The sequence below is a fragment of the Panthera onca genome, chromosome B1, assembly GCF_046562875.1.
Source record: "Panthera onca isolate mPanOnc1 chromosome B1, mPanOnc1 haplotype 2, whole genome shotgun sequence".
In the NCBI taxonomy this organism is placed as follows: domain Eukaryota; kingdom Metazoa; phylum Chordata; class Mammalia; order Carnivora; family Felidae; genus Panthera; species Panthera onca.
This window is the reverse complement of record NC_138342.1, coordinates 113,110,914-113,127,807: the sequence shown is the minus strand read 5'-3', so window position 1 is coordinate 113,127,807 and position 16,894 is coordinate 113,110,914. Positions and strand designations below refer to the sequence as shown.

At 33.8% G+C, this 16,894-nt stretch overlaps 1 long non-coding RNA gene across 1 annotated transcript; it reads right to left on the bottom strand.

The window, feature by feature from the left end:
• Positions 1 to 10,965: 10,965 nt before the first annotated feature.
• Positions 10,966 to 15,337, bottom strand: LOC132693262 (uncharacterized). Its single transcript, XR_009616687.3, has 3 exons — positions 15,143 to 15,337; positions 12,427 to 12,548; positions 10,966 to 11,117 (listed from the first exon to the last, which is right to left on the bottom strand). It is a non-coding gene; the product is annotated as an uncharacterized LOC132693262 (long non-coding RNA).
• Positions 15,338 to 16,894: the final 1,557 nt, after the last annotated feature.

The following is a 16,894-nucleotide window of genomic DNA, read 5'->3' as shown; positions in this document are numbered from 1 at the left end:
AATGTATAGAGATCTTAATTGTTTTATATGCATACCCCAGTAATCAGATAAAAACAAACAAAAATGCATTTCTCTGCTCCAAGATTAAACAAGTTACCGAAATCAACATTTGTTCAGAATTTCTCTTTCACTCATTCATTCATTCAACACAGGCTTATAAAGTTCTTAATTCATAACATGTTCTACAAGAGGTTCTAGAGATACACAAATAAGGAGCTCAAGCCTCGTGAAGACAGCATACGTGTAAATAAGTAATCAACCTATACTTCAGCCTGCAAAAATGATAAATATTGCTGTGACACTCTAATAAAGTAATATTTTGAATATATTGATGGTAATTAAATCAATCATGAATATTTATGCTATTGGTTATAGATACAAAGACCCAAATGTTTAAGCATATAGCTGGAAACACACATACACACTCCCTCACATGTAATCCTTTCAAAAACAATGAAGGAAATAAAAGGCTAGGGGAAGGTAAATGTTTTGATTGACTAATTCGTGCAAGGCATGAATTAGGTAGTTTATATAAATCATATTTAATCATAATCAATTTAGTGAATATAGCCATATTAGTAAATGTTTTAAAATATTATAGTGGACATTTTAATATTTTACATATTTTGAGTGACCAGGGGGACCAAGTAACTTCTGCAGTAATTAGCACAATCAGCTCAAACCACATATGTCTGGTTGATCATCACAGCTGTGCTCTCCATTATCCCTCACTTTGTTAAGTTCGAATGCAAGTTCGAATAATAACAGAAAGCAAAATACAATGGGATGCAGTAAACGTTTCTTTAGGATTTGAAAGTGTTTTTCACATAAGATTTGAGAAAGTTGTAGAAGACATGAAAGTAACAGGATATGAGTCAAAATTTGAAAGATGAATGTGGTTTGAAATACGAACCAATGTTGCATATATGAAAGATAGTAAAATTATGGGATTCTTTGAGGATTGAGCATAATTACTGAAATGGATATTTTCCATCAAGAGGGCACTTATCAACTAAAGATAAACATTTGAATAATAATGAATAGATCAGTCTTCTAAAATACTGAATTTTAAACTTTTGTGTGCATAAGATACATGGAATAAGTGTTAAACATGCAAATTCCTCAAGATTCCAATTCATTAGCATCTCTGGGAGTGATACCTTGAAATGATTATTTGAACGAGAAACTAGATCCTTTTTTTTTTTCGTCTGAGCAACCAGATGGTTTTGATGCATGTAGTTTGAGGACTATACTTTGGGAAACATTGGCTTGTTGGGAATGATAATATATTCACATAGTGAGAGAAGACAGAGAAAGGTAGATAAAGTTATTGAATTGGGACACAAATATTAGGGGATAAGAAGCCTTTAAAGGTTTTGTGTGTGCTTTTTTTTAATACAATGGGATTTGCAAGGCAACATGTTTCAAATGTTAATTAAAGTTAATCATATACATCTCTATATGATGTTTATAAATACTAAAAAGGCACAGGGCTTTTTACTGTTTTCCAAAGATGTGGAATCTACAATAATAATAACAGCTAGCATTTAATTATCCCTTAGTATATGTCAAACACTCTGCAGAGTGCTTCATAGGTAAGTTATTTAAGACCACAGTAATCCAGTGAGTTACATGTTGTTACTGTCTCTGTTATACAGAATAATTAAGACCAAGAGACTGACTGAATTGCCCCCAAAGTAATCAAAGTGACATAGCTAAATGCACAGCTCACAATCTTAATCAATATGATATACCAATATGGTGATTTCAACTATTTTATTGCAAATACTCAAATTAATGTGTAGTGAAAATGTTTCAGTTAATTTATTTATTTTTTATTCAGTAAATACTTTCCAAATATTTATAGCATTTCCCCTAAAACACTAGAAAAGTTTTAAAGATTATTTTTGAGTGTAAAATGTCACTATAGAAATCATTTTAGATATATTTGACATAAATCTTAGCCATTAACTTTACTTCCATCCATCTTTGTCTTCGATGTATAGAAATATGTCCACAAATAATGGAAAAATAAATGTAAATTCACTTAAATGAGTGGAAAAACCCAAAACCAGTGTCAACTGTCAAGTGAATTAGAAGAACTGAATGAGTAATGACTGAGTATATATAATTCTGCTGATGGTGTGGATTTACAGATACATATGTGACATTTGTCCCACAAAGAAAGACAGAGACAAGTGAACTGTTTTAAACACATTAAGTGTATCTTTGGGGAATTTATGAAAAACTTTTCTTAAAATAGGTTACTTGGATTGGTGTATTTACACCTTTAGATAGCACCCACCCTGGAAAAACCAATTTAATATGGATATGACAAGTCCTTGACTACCCAGAATAAAGTTCTCTTCTACAAAGCCAGAGCAAAATCAAACCCCAAACAGTATACATGCATCTCTGCAAATAAAAATATAAACAAAACAAAAATATACATAATAAAAAGTTTAAGGGAGAAATCACTTCTCAAATGAATTTTTAAACTTGAAAACACGTATTAACTGGAGTGTCTCAGGCCAACTACCAAAAGTTGTAGACGTGTTTTTTCTATTAAATTAGTGGGAAAATTCTGAAATATTGGTCAAAAATAATTATACACTTGAGAGATGATATGTTCCATGGAATGGAGTTTGGTGATGAAATTGTGCTGTTTGGGAAGATTCTAAATGTTCAACTTACTAGATGAGTCTAAGTATAACCTCTTTCTACTTCAGTCTGTTTTACATAAAGGGCACTATTAGAATGTGCCTTATTGACAGTTGTTTTTAGCACTAAATGTGATAATTCAGGTTAAAGAGTTCTGGATCATGGTAAGGTCTTCATAATAATTTAGCTACTTATATCATCATTATTATCTCTAAAAAAAGAATAAAATATAACTGGCAAGTTTTTAAAAAATGATAGACAAATGTAAAAAAAATATATAAACCTTGATGTTTACATAAATTTAAGGAGGAAATTATTTATAATGTGAAAGCATTTAAAAAAAATGAAACCCTAAACCAAAAAACAATAACAACAACAACAACAAAACAAAGCACAAAACAAAACAAAACAAAAACAAAGAAACCCTTCCAGAACAAACAAAACACTTTGTGATCTTAGAGTGGACCAAAAATTGATTAAATAGACTATAAAGCACAAAATACAAAAGCAAATTTTGATAAATGGAACCTCATCAAAATTAAACAGTTTCTCACTCTTCACAGGTCACCAGGAGCAACGTGAAAAAGCAAGTCACAGGGGCGCCTGGGTGGCGCAGTCGGTTAAGCGTCCGACTTCAGCCAGGTCACGATCTCGCGGTCCGTGAGTTCGAGCCCCGCGTCAGGCTCTGGGCTGATGGCTCGGAGCCTGGAGCCTGTTTCTGATTCTGTGTCTCCCTCTCTCTCTGACCCTCCCCCGTTCATGCTCTGTCTCTCTCTGTCCCAAAAATAAATAAAAAACGTTGAAAAAAAAAATTAAAAAAAAAAAAAAAAAAAAAAGCAAGTCACAGAATGGGAGAAAATATCACTGAATACATATCTGACAAAATAAATCAACTCAATATGGAAAAAAGACAATTCACAAAGAACATTAAGAAGCATCAAAAGATGTTTAACACCATTATTCATTACATAAATGTAAATTAAAATCATAAGGAAACACCCCTACACAACCATTATATTGGCTAATATTGAAAAGACTGAGCATCCCAAAGTATTATTGAACATGTGGAGAAAATGGAACTCTCTTTACACTGCTAGTGAGAATGTAAAATGATATAATCAATTTGGAAAAACGTTTGGCAACCTTTTCTGAAAGGTGAACCTTCAACTTCTTATATGGTCCAGCCAGGAACAGCTACATTAAAGAGACCCAGTGAAAAATAAAAGTATAAAATATAAATAAACAAATAAATTGATACTATGAGAGTCTCTTAAGTAATAACATATTCTCTCCCTCCGTTTTGTTCTAGAAACGTACAATTTTATCAGGTTAAGAAATAGGTGTTCTTTGCTGGGAATCTACAAATGAACTATTTCTGTAATGCAATCATGAATTCCCGTGCTTTGTTCGGAGTGTGGTTTGGAGGTCCATTACCAAGAGCACTGAAGTCTTTAATCCATGTTTCATATGTTACTTTTATGTTTACAGCAAAACCTAAAGGGTCTCTTTAGCTCAGAACTGTGTAGACAATAAAATGATTGAGAATGACGAAATCTGAAACTCAGAATGGGATAAATGCACAAATCTTAGAGGCATATAACTCATTCATGGATATTTGAGATACACAGTTAATTTCTCAAAAAGAAGGAATTTGCAAATTTCATTAACAAGTGAATCCATGCGTAGATCAGATTCTCTGCTCTATTCATTAGTCTATATCTTTTTTACCCCATGATTGTTTTCTGTGCTCACTTTCACATGTATTAAGGACCAAATGCCAACAAACTAAGAAATAAACAAGCAAACTCAGCAAATACCTCTTCCCTCCGGATTGGTACTCTAATTGCTGAGCATAGTCAGACTCTCTGCTTCAGATCAATACTGAGTTTCAGTCAGAAATAGTCCCTGGCTCTATTTCTAGAGGTTCAATTTCTGTTTCTACTTGATACTGCATAAATTTCCAGGATTTCTAAACATGAAATAAGCTTAACTTTTACGATGGCTCTGCAGACTATCAACTGTTGCTGCCCAGTGTCTATGTTTACTCTCACATAGAAATTCTTAACTTGCCTGTCTGAGACCTAGGGCATGTTGCTGCCCTAAGGTTATGACCCATTTGAACTTTCATCAGAAAAAAAAGAGTCATTCAAATTTGAGCAATACATCAGCAAAACCCTCTTCTGCTGAGAGGAATTTGCTAACTTTATGCTACTATGTGCTGTAAGCAGGAAGAAAATAAACCAGAAGGAAATTATTTGAAAAACTATGGTTTCCAATGTCTTGGTTCCTATTTTGTAGGTTTTAAATTTTAAAATGACTGTGAGACAAGCAAGTGGAGATCTCAAAAAGACAGTTAAGCATATTTATTATAAGCTCAGTGGAGGGCATTAGTCTAAAATAAAAACAAGAGAGTCATTTTTATAAAAATCACACCTTAATCAGAAATAGATGAAATCACTCATGAAGAGAGTGTGATTGAGAAAAGAAAGCGGGATATGTTCCAGTAAGAAAACAACATTCATAAAAGTAGTTAAGGAGAAGAGGAAATTACAAACAATAGCCAAATCTATAGAGGAAAATTGGGAATGTATGGGTCACATGAACCAAAGGAGAAAGTATTCCAAAAGGAGGGTATTGCCAATTTGGGATACTGTCGACTGGACAAATAAAACATAACAGCAAAGGGACCACTGGAGTTTTCAACATGAAGGAAATTGATGTCCTTTTAAGCCAGGGGACTGGTAGAGCAGAAGACAGTCTGGACCGCGTTGAAGGGTGAGAAAGTGCAAAGAAAGTTTATATATATAAATATAAACGTTATATATATTATATAAGTTCTATATATATGTTATACATATATGTTATATATATTATATGTATAATATATGTATATATATGTATAATATATGTATAATATGTATAATATATATATTAATTATATATATAGTATGTATAATATATATATACATATATATGTGTGTATTTATACACGTATATATTAAAAACCTTAAATCAATTCTGTTATAAGACAAACCTGGAAGGGCACATGGAATCTAGGAATGGTTTCCTTATTTTTTCTTTCCATTTTAATATGAGAGATAACCAGAACATTGTAGATTTGATCCATAGACAGAAAGACGTTGGTGGAGAAAAAAACACAACCAAAAGAAAATTATCCTTAAAAAATGGCTAACGGGGTTCACAAGATCACAAGTGGTGGGTTTAGTCAATCATTGATTCCATGTGGAGACTCATTGTAAAAGAAAAGGCTCCAAAGAATATAAGGGCAAACAAGGATTGCATTATATTATCTGTATTGTTGTTTGAAGAGTAGAAAGTTTCCCCTGATGACTTCTTTCTCCCTCTGAGAATATGGTACATTCATCTTTGAGAAAATGATGGGTGTGTGGGGACATTTGTGGACTTGATTAAGTCTGAACATTTTTGAGCATGAGTAGCAAAATATTCAACAGTGTTAAGCAATTTATTATCTTACATTACTATTTTACTTTATAAAAAGTCCGAAGCTGAGTGGTTCAAATTGGTTGACTTAGTGGTAACTGGTAACCTCAAAAATCTCATGATCTTTGTGTTCCTATTGATGTTGCTAGTACATTTTTCTTTCTATACACGTGGTCACAAGGTAGATGCATCCACTGCAGGCATAACTTTCTCAAATTCTTTTTGTCAAAGATGAAAAGAGCACTTTGTTCTTAAGATGTTTCTCTTTTAGTAGGAAGGAAAAGTTTTTCTTAAGCCCTTTCATCAGTTATTACCATGTATTTAACTGATCAGAAGTTAATGACTCCTCATGTTTAAACCAATCGTGGACAAGGGAAGAGGGAATTACTATGGTTGAATTAGAAGTGCTATTTTTTATTCTGAGGACTGGGCTGGGTATGAGTGCAACTTCCTAGAGCACCGGGAGTTGTCTTTCTCAAAATGAAGGTAATTTGGGGGCACCAAGGTAGCTCTGTAGGTTAAGCATCTGACTTTGGCTCAGGTCATGACCTCCTGGCTTCTAAGTGAGTCCAAGCCCCAAGATGGGCTCACTGCTCTCAGCCTGCTTAGGGTCCTCAGTCCCTCTCTTGCTCCCTGCCCCTCCCCAACTTCTTCGCATGCACGTGCTTGCACTCTCTCTCAAAAATAAATAAATATTAACAAAGAAAGAAAAATGAAGATACTGTTACTAAATCAGAAGAGGCAAATGACTTTTAAGTAGACAGCTAATAAATAGTTCCATTATAAGTAAAATGGAGAAAATACAAAACGTGTAAGAGCACATTTTAATAGCGATGTTTAGTTTGATTGCCAAGCCTTTTTTCAGGCATATTTGAGTTATAACATAAATTCAAAGTAAATTCACATTTGAAATTTCCCAAATTTGTAATTAATGACAGTTGTACAAAATATTTGTGTATGGACTTATCTAACATCATATTTTTGAACTACCTCAAACATTCTGGAAGGCCCAGGATTTCTCTTCTCATCCCCATTCTCAGGACAGCAGATAAGAAGGGACTTGTCAATCAAACAGTAACGGGTTTGGTCTCACAGATATTGCTTTTTTTATACTTCCATCATTTATGCTCAACATCATCTTTTGTTACATGGAAAGGCATCTGTCTTTTTATTATTAAGAGCTTTGAAAAGATTTATAAACTAAACAATGTAGAAATGTTTATGACAAATCACCATAAAGAAATTAAAAGACTTCTTAGGCTTCTTATAGTTTGTTTTCTTCCCATATGTTTACAATGTGGAAGTATCAGTTTTATGTGAATGGAATAGTTTCAACTTTGCTGTTTTTTTTTTTTTTTTTTTTTTTTTACTTTCCAAGCAACAGTTTACAAGATTCATGTTGACTCATACAAAGGAATTAATATTGCATGTGGAGTGATTAAAAGTTCCTTTGGCTTTACTCAAGCAGAAATGTTAAAGGGTACCTGCTCCACCAGGAGAGACTTTTTAGAGAGAATACCAGAATTAAACCAGAAATTTATTTTGGGGGAAGGTAATATTTAATAGAATCATAATTAATTGACTATCAAAATTATAATAATGGTATAAGTTTTGAGATAGTGGTGATATAAAGTCATCACTACTTTGAAGATATAATAGCTAGAATCTGGATATTCATATTTATTTATGATGAAATTTACCAGATACTGCTTCCCTCTCTGACCAGAAACTAAAAGCACTTAGTGGAAACTCAAGGGAAACTAAATTTAGGTTGTGATAAAGTTTACAAATCTTGCTTACCGTGAGGTGCAAGAGATATAAATTTAAGGACTGACAACATAAGGTGGTCACAATGGCCACTTTTGTAATGGAGATCACTGAATATTTCCTGGCACTCTAAGAGACAATGTACTTTAATGTAGATTATATTGATTTACCCTAAGATAACTGTTTCCTCTTACCTTGCAATAACTTGGAGCAAATCAATGCAATCTGCATTTCAATACTTTGTTTTACTGACTTCTTAATAGAGATGGTTTGAAAAATTTGATTAGAGGAAAATATGCCCACACCTACTAATAACTGAACTGCATACAGGTAGGAAATTAGAGAGCAAAATAACTCACTTTATTTTTAAATCTACCAAAGCAATTAATGCTCCTCTCTTCTAGAAACTTTACCGATGAAGATGTGACCTTGCTAACTTTGGAATAGTGTCTAAAAGGCCCTCCCTGAAAGCATTCATATCACACTATTAAGGGCATATCTTTCATGATTCCATTAAAATATAAACAGTAAAAAAGTACTACTAATAAATGTGGAATAATTTCACCACATCTCTTGTTCATTTTTTTATTATTTCTTTTTCTTTTATTTATTGTTAACAACATTTCCATGACTATAAACATACTACTCAAAAGTGGGAAAAGTGTCTCCTAATCCACTAAGACTTTGTATAAGTTTGGACCACGCTCCTTCCATAGTTGTTTTACATTCTTCTCAGTAGAGATACACAATTTGAAGGCAATGACCAGGTGTACTGATGTTTCCACTGTTATTGCTATATTAGCCAACGTTTAATGTCTTATATATCTGAAAATTAAATCAAGGAGGCCAAGGAAGCCAACACAAGTCCACTAGGAAAGACATCTGGTATAATCAGGATAAAGGGCTTATGTTAATACAGCTTAATGCAGGGAGAGTTGTTAACAGTTGTTAACATCTTGTTTTGTTATGCTCCTATTACATTTGAATATCAAGAAAGATCACATGAAGAAGATTATGAAACCAAGAAGTTATTAAATCTTTGATATGATTCATTTAAGAAGGTGATAAATGGATAATTTATAGATCGTCCACTTGAGAAGAAAAAGAAGAGAAAGAAGACAGAAATGGTCTCTGTCCACTAAGACAGTAACAGTTAAAATACCTTGTTAGTGTAATAAACATTATTAAAGAGACTTAATAAGACTTTAAGATATTCTTAGATTAATGCAGTATGAAAGCACAAAAATTATCTACAATTACTTCAACGTTTCATCTTCTTCTCTAATTTTTCACACCTTTGAGTATTCAGCCCAACCCCTAACTCTTTCTTAAATCTATCTTGATATTTTTCTTCTTTAGTTTCATCTTACATTTATTGTACATGATTATATGATTTTGAATTTTATTTATTATGCAATCATTTCTTTCCAAAGAGATTTTAATTCTAAGCACACGCGCGCACACACACACACACACACACACACACACACATACACACACAGGTAAATTCTTTGTATCATAAATTACTAAGTTTGTTTCACAGTAGGACTTATAACTATATAGGATAAAATCTAGTAAAGTGAAATCCTAACATTTTCATTCTCCTGATCACTAAATCCAAATCACAAGGATATTTGCAAGAGCATTCAAAATCTATTTTTGTGAACTTCAGAAATCAACATTTACAAGAGCATTTTCAATTGACATCATAAGAAACCTTGTTAGGCCATTTGAAAGTACATTTAAAAGAACATTTACAATTACACGGAATTTTTAAGACAAAAGACATGTTCTTTATCATGTGATTTTACTGAATTGTATATATGCAACTAGTCACAATCACAAGAGGTGGTAAAAAAACAAAAAGTAATTTTCAACAGTTTTAATTCTGATTTTAACTTTACACAAAAAATAGCACTATTATCGGGGCACCTAGGTGGTTCCGGGTTAAGCATCTGTCCTCCATTCAGGTCATGAACTCATGGTTTGTGAGTTTCAGCCCCACATCAGGATACATGTTGACAGCTTAGAGACTGGAACCTGCTTCAGATCTCTATCCCTCTCTCTCTGCCCCTCCCCATTTGCACTCTGTCTCTGTCTCTCAAAAATAAATACATATTAAAAAAAGAGTGCACTATTATCTTTACTTTTAGAACAATTTCTTATGAGCTTAGCCAAAATGAAATGTGCAAATACATGTCCCAATACAGTTTGAGTTTACTTGTTATACTTAAGGCAGCTAAAAATACATCTACTGATTTTCATATTGAAACTCCTGCACTGTTTATCTCTTAGTTTGATTACTATGAATAAAATATTATTAGACTTTCATATTTAGATACTTAATTTATGGTTGATCAAACTTTAGGGATATGGCACATAAGAACCTGTCTCACAAGAGATGAATTTATAGTCAAAATGTTAAGGTACAAATATAGAGAGGAATTTTATAATATTCAAAACTGTGTATTTAAAAAAAATAGAAGAGAAAGGGGTATTTATAGTTTGAAATGGCTACATCCCCCAAATATTCAGGAAAATCCTAGGTAATGAATAAACTTTAGACATATTCACTTTAATGTCAGGAAAACGCATGGATGTTTGAATTTGTTATGATTTAAAAAAAAATACTTACCAGTGCGCTAAATTAATAGAAAAAAAAAGGGTTGAAAGGAAATAGATAAAGCTTCCATTATTTGAAGGTGATTTGATCATCACTGAAAAATATAACAAAATCAACATGTTTTTAAATAGTCAAGGGATTATGGGAATATTTGGTCAAATGTAACAGGAATTTTTCTGCACCAGTGAAAACATTCAGAAAACGCAATAAGACCTGCCAGGGCATGGTCAACAGGGCACAAAATATAAATTACATGTAATTCAGTATTGCCTTATTACCAGTTAATAAAATGCTCTGACCACTCTAAGCAGGAAGAATTCCGTGGCCTTGATCTAAAGGGCTTGACATCACCAATGGGCAGTTGCCCACCCTGCTATCAACAGGATAAAGATGACTCTTGGTGTTGTGGTATTCAGTGTCTTCCGAAAAAGAACAGCAACTGAAAGAATATCTGCTTGGATATTACCTATATTCTGATCTAAATCCAGGAAAATTGAGCAGGAGGAAAATAATGACTCAGGGACACACTGTACGACCCTGGAGTTGCCAATACTAACATTTCTCTAAGGACAGTTCCATCCATCTCTTCCATGTTCCCTTGCTTCTGTCAAAAAAAACAATAACTATAATTATTTTTATCTCACTTTTTTTTTTTAATGTGGATTGACAGGGGTACAAACAAAGTCATTCATCTAATGTCTTAGATCTGAATAAGGTACATAACCATGGACTTTTACTGTGCTATATAATATAATATAATATAATATGATATAATATTCCTAGGGTCGCCTGAGTGGCTTAGTTGGTTAAGCACCCAACTTCGGCTCAGGTCATGGTCTCACAGTTTGTGAGTTGGAGCCCTGCATCAGGCTCCGTGATGACTGCTCAGAGCCTGGAGCCTGCTTCGGATTCTGTGTCTTCCTCTCTCTCTGCCCCTCCCCTGCTCATGCTCTGTGTCTCTCTCTCAAAAATAAACATTAAAAAAAAATTAAAAAGAATATAATATTCTTATATAACCCAAAATAGTAATAAAGTTACTAATATCTTAGGAAATAACTGAACAAGAAATGCTCAACACTGTCAGAAAATTTTTATAACTATTATCAACATAAATATACCATAGTAATCTTTTAAAACTACCTAAATAAGTAAAATATACCTAACTTACCAATGGATTAAGTGGCTGATAATTGCTTCACAAACTAAACCAGTACCTAAATGCAGCCCAAATCAAATTTTTATTTTGGAAAATTAAGATCGTTAAATAATTTATGTTTGAAAAAAGGAAAAACATGATGGGGGCTCACTCTATTGCATATTATCACACAATAAGAAGCCACAGAATACAAAGCAATGGTTCAGAATGGGGAAATAAGAGATAATCTATGTTTATGTAGTACCTATACAAGATAAAAGAAAAGATATACGTTTCATATATGATCTTGGGAAAACTGGAACACTATTTGGAGAAAAAATAAAACCAGATTTTTATTTTACACTAAATAAAAATATGGACTCTAAATGGAGGACAAGATGTTGAGAATATTATTCCTAGTTAAGTAATCCGGGGAAGTACTTCTTACACAGGAGCCCTGTAGCATAAATGTAAGGAAGTTGTGGGTTTTGTTTTGTTTTGTTTTGTTTTGTTTTGTTTTGTTTTTTACATTACATTAAAATTGCCTTTGCACAAAAGATAAGCAGAGACAGTTTAACAGGGAGATAATTGCCTGGGAGGAGATACTTGTGAAATGTTCAATTAGTGCTCAATATTTAACATATACAAATAATTCTTGCAAATGAAGGAACAAAGATATAAAAATACACAAAGGGTATGCAATTGTGATACCAGACCTGGGTATATATCCCAGAGAACGATCACATAGGTTGATGAGAAGAAACATAAAAATATTTACCTCAATTGCCTTCATAGTGGTGAAGAGTTGGTGGCAACCCAGGATGCAGCTCAGTAACATGTAAATACTGTTCAGCAGGAAGCAAAATCTCAATGTGGCTATAGCTATGAGGGTCCTTGTATCTTTCAAGAAAAATAATTTGAATACAATGTAAGTAACAAAATACGTAACAGGAACAAGTAAGAAACGAAAAGAGATGTGTTTTGGCCACTCTGCACAAATACGATGGGTCCCACCCAACGTTTGGTTGCAGTGATGCTCATTAGGCTTTCTGAGGAGAGCAGGGTGACTCCCAACCTGGTCAAAAAGATGGCTTAAGAGAGCAGGGAAAGGAGACCAGTTGAAATTTTTAGTTTTTGTAATGGTTAGAATGCAGGCTAGGTTGAGTGTTGCCAGGCATGGGAATGGGCTTTGTGATTTAAACTTCCCATCTGGGTCAAAGGAGAGGGCATCCATGCTTTCTTCTCAGCTTATTTGCCATGGGGCAAAGGAAAGGGGGATGGTTGAAGCTTTAAAGCTGTCAGTAAACATCAAAAAATTGACTCAGATATTTTATTATGAGATCTCTACCAGAATAGCTTTTATATATCTGTAAACAGACACAGACATAGTCACACACACACACACACACACACACACACACACACAAACACACCGATATGCATTTCCCAAAAACCGGTACACATTCAACACCTTCCATTGCATAAGAATTGAAGCCTTTACGAGAATAGGGGAAACAGTTTACTAATCTCAAAAATTCCTGTTGATTATGGAACAGAAAAATAGATATGGGGTGGCTAGGTGGTTCAGTTGGTTAACGGTCTGACTCTTGATTTCTATTTAGGTCATGATCTCACATTCATGAGAATGAGCCCTTCATCGGTATCTGCACTGGGCAGGGAGACTGCTTAAGGTTGTCTTTCTCCCTTTCCATCTGCCCCTCCCCTGCTCACGTTCTCTCTCTCTCTCAAAATAAAAAAAAAAAAAAAAAAAAAAGAAGGAAGGAAGGAAGGGAGGGAGGGAGGGAGGGAGGGAGGGAAGGAGGGAAGAAGGAAAGAAAAAAGAAAAATAGATACCACAATAAAAATAGCAACCATAGATTAAGCATATGTCATATTTTAGAAGCATTATATGCATTATTTTTCTGAATCAACCTTCTGAATAATTCAAAGGAAACTGAGTCTATGAGGAGCACACTACAGGTATTATACTAGAACTTGGATAATTATCTCTGTCCATTGCAGAATCTCTGTTTCTAGTGACTCAGTTATGATAGACATCCTATGTCTTTTCCTTACAGAATGTTTTACAAGCCCTGACACATATGTATCCATGTCTCTTTATTGGAATGTTCATAACCTGTCACTGAAAAATGGTACCTTTTGTAGCAAGCCTGAAGATGTGCCTAAGAAGTGCTAGACGTGGTGAATATAATATAGAAAGAAACCTTGTTTAATAAAAATATGTATCCAGCCATTATTTTTCCTTTGGGTATAATATCCTTTGTGAAATAGAGTAAGAATATAGCTAAAAGTTTCCATAGGTAGTGAAATTTTTATATGTTATGTCTTGCTTCTACAACTAGGTCTTGACTATAAAAATTTTAAGAAAAAGTAAAAATAACATCTGCAAAGTGAACAGTTGTGGCATTCATTTTTTTTTATTTTATCTAGAAAATGTCACTTGATTTTTTTCTAATTTTTTGCACTTGTCTCCACTTGAAGTGCAAAATGCCCTGATATGCGCATGCCTTCCTTCTTTAGTTCCTACAGGTTTTTGATCAGATATCATCTTCTAAAGAAGGATTTAATCAACCACCACATTGAAAATAATAACACAATCTGATACACCCTAAGCCCTTCTCTTTGCTTTTTCCCCTCTTCTTAGTACTTACCACCATTCAGGTCATTATATATTTACTTGAATGTTTATTTACAGTCTCTGCTTCTAAAATGTGAGCTCTGATATTTTTTCTGCTTTCAAAATAGTTCCAATGATAAACAGAACAGGATTAGCCTTACTGAACGAGTCATTTTGTTACCAGTGTCCAGACATTGGTCTCTACAGTGTTGTGCTAATTTTCCTGTCATATTGAAGTAATATTTTTCTAAGTCATGCATTTGTGGAGAAGATATATCTTAATATTCATCTCTGTTCATACTTTAAAACATTAAAATTAATAATCTGTAGGAATCTATATATATTCATAAAATATACTAGCAATGGTATAACTTTAGATTTTAAAAATACACTAATATTTTATGAATTGAGTTTCTGTCAGGAAATTCCATGGGTTCCATCCTCGTGCGTGTTTCATTTTCTTTATATATTTATTACAATTTTATAACATATTTTCCTATTTGAATACATTTTATTTGCCATTTGGGGTATCTTTAGAAGGGAAGGGTAATTTCCCCTTGCTTCTTACAAAAACGTAGCAGAAACTGCTGTCTACCTAAATAGTTTTCACCCCAGTATCACTGGAATTTTGCCCTAACAGTATTTCTCATTACCCAACTTCCACTCTCTTCCGTATGCTCAGTCACCTCAAGAAAGGCTAACTTCTTCCTCAGCCAAAAGGACTTGTTCTTCTTGGGTAGAAACCGACTTTATTGTTATGCCCAGAATTCGTGATCCCCAAATACCGCCAGGGAGCCGAGTCCAATGTAAAAGCAAAAGAGCCTTTATTCGAGCTAGCTCGAGCTCAATCCCCTACCTGCACCGACGCAGAGGTGAGATACCGGGGAGAGAGTTTCAAAAGGACAAAGGTTTTATTGGGGCCTAGGGGCAGTTGGTGAGGTAATGGCTATGGCCTCAGCCGATTGGCTGGGGAAGGGTCCGAGTCCTGTTAGGCAGGTGGGGGGGGGGGGTTACTCAAGGGGAGGAGGTGTGGTCAAGGTGAAGGACACAGAACAAGATGGAGTCGGCCTGCGTAGGCCCGCCCTTTCATTTATCATCTGTGTAGCGTAATTCCTGCCACTGACTGGTTCAGGCACTGCACTATTATGGCCAATATTTATTGGGGGCAGGGAACTACTTCTAAGATTTTTTTCTTCTTTTGCTCTTAACAAGTACATGAAGGAGAAATGCCTTCTTTTATGCCTCTGGACACTGTTGCATCTGGATGCAAGAACTGAAATTGTTGTTGCCATTAAATGACCAGAATGAAATCTTGCCTGAGGACAAAGCAAACACAGGGAGCAAAGCAGAACTGGAGGAAATGCAGAGAAATGGACTTGGAGCCTTGGTCACACCGTGTTTGGAGCCACCTTATTTTTGAAACTTTACAATATGTGATACGTTTACTATTGTTTAACTGAGTAGAGTTAATGCTTGCTACATATATCAAAACCATTCTAAATAATATAAAGCAAAAAGTTTATCAATGACATAAACACGATGATAATAAAATGGATTTTTTTCTTTAAGTTTGCTAGTGTCAAGTGTTGGTGAAGGTATGAGGAAAATGATACTGTTTGACTTTGCTGGTTGGACTATAGATTAGTAGAGCCACTTTGGAAGGAGATTTATCTGTAGAAATAAAAATTCAAAAGGCACCCAGTTCCTGAAAATCCATTCCTCATTATCAACCTTAAAGAAACGATCATGTGTGCCTATATATTTATTTATTTGATAAATAATATATAATATGCAATACTATATAATACATTACATAATAATTATTTTATTATTATATAATAAATTATATAATATTATATTGTTATATAATAAATTATATAATATTATTATATTGTTATATAATAAATTATGTTATTATATATTGTATAATATGTAATAATAAATAACATATATCTATTTAATACATATATATTTATTCTAAATTTGTTTCAATGAAGAGAAGTGGAAATCACCAATACTTTTAGTATTAAAGGAATGGGTAATATTTTAAAAAGCTGTGTTATTCTTTTTTTGTTTTCTGACCCTCTTTACTTTAGTTCACCCAAAGCTTCTATCTCACTAAAAAGTGTTAAAAATAGGGGCCTCTGGGTGTCTCAGTCAGTTAAGTGTCAGACTTTGGCTCGGGTCATGTTCTCATTGTTTGTGAGTTCCTGCCCCGCGTTGGCTCTGTGCTGACAGCTCAGAGCCTGGAGCCTGCTTTCGATTCTGTGTTTCCCTCTCTCTCTCTGCTCCTCTCCAGCTCCTGCTCTCTCAAAAATAAACAAACATCAAAAAAAAGTGTTAAAAATAATGTAAGCAACGACCATAAAAATAGTAACAGTTTCTGAAATGCAAGAATAAGATTATCTACCAGGAAGAGAATTTGGGGGAGAATAAAATCCAAACTCTTTTTTTTTTTCTCTCTCTCTCTCTCTCCTTATTGAGTTAAGGGTTTTAAGAACCCAGATGAGAGCGCTCCTGTAGTGTGGAGAAGAAACTCACTCCATATATGTCACCTAAGTCACTTTAAGGCACTATTAGTGATATAACTTGGGGCAAGTAATGGATT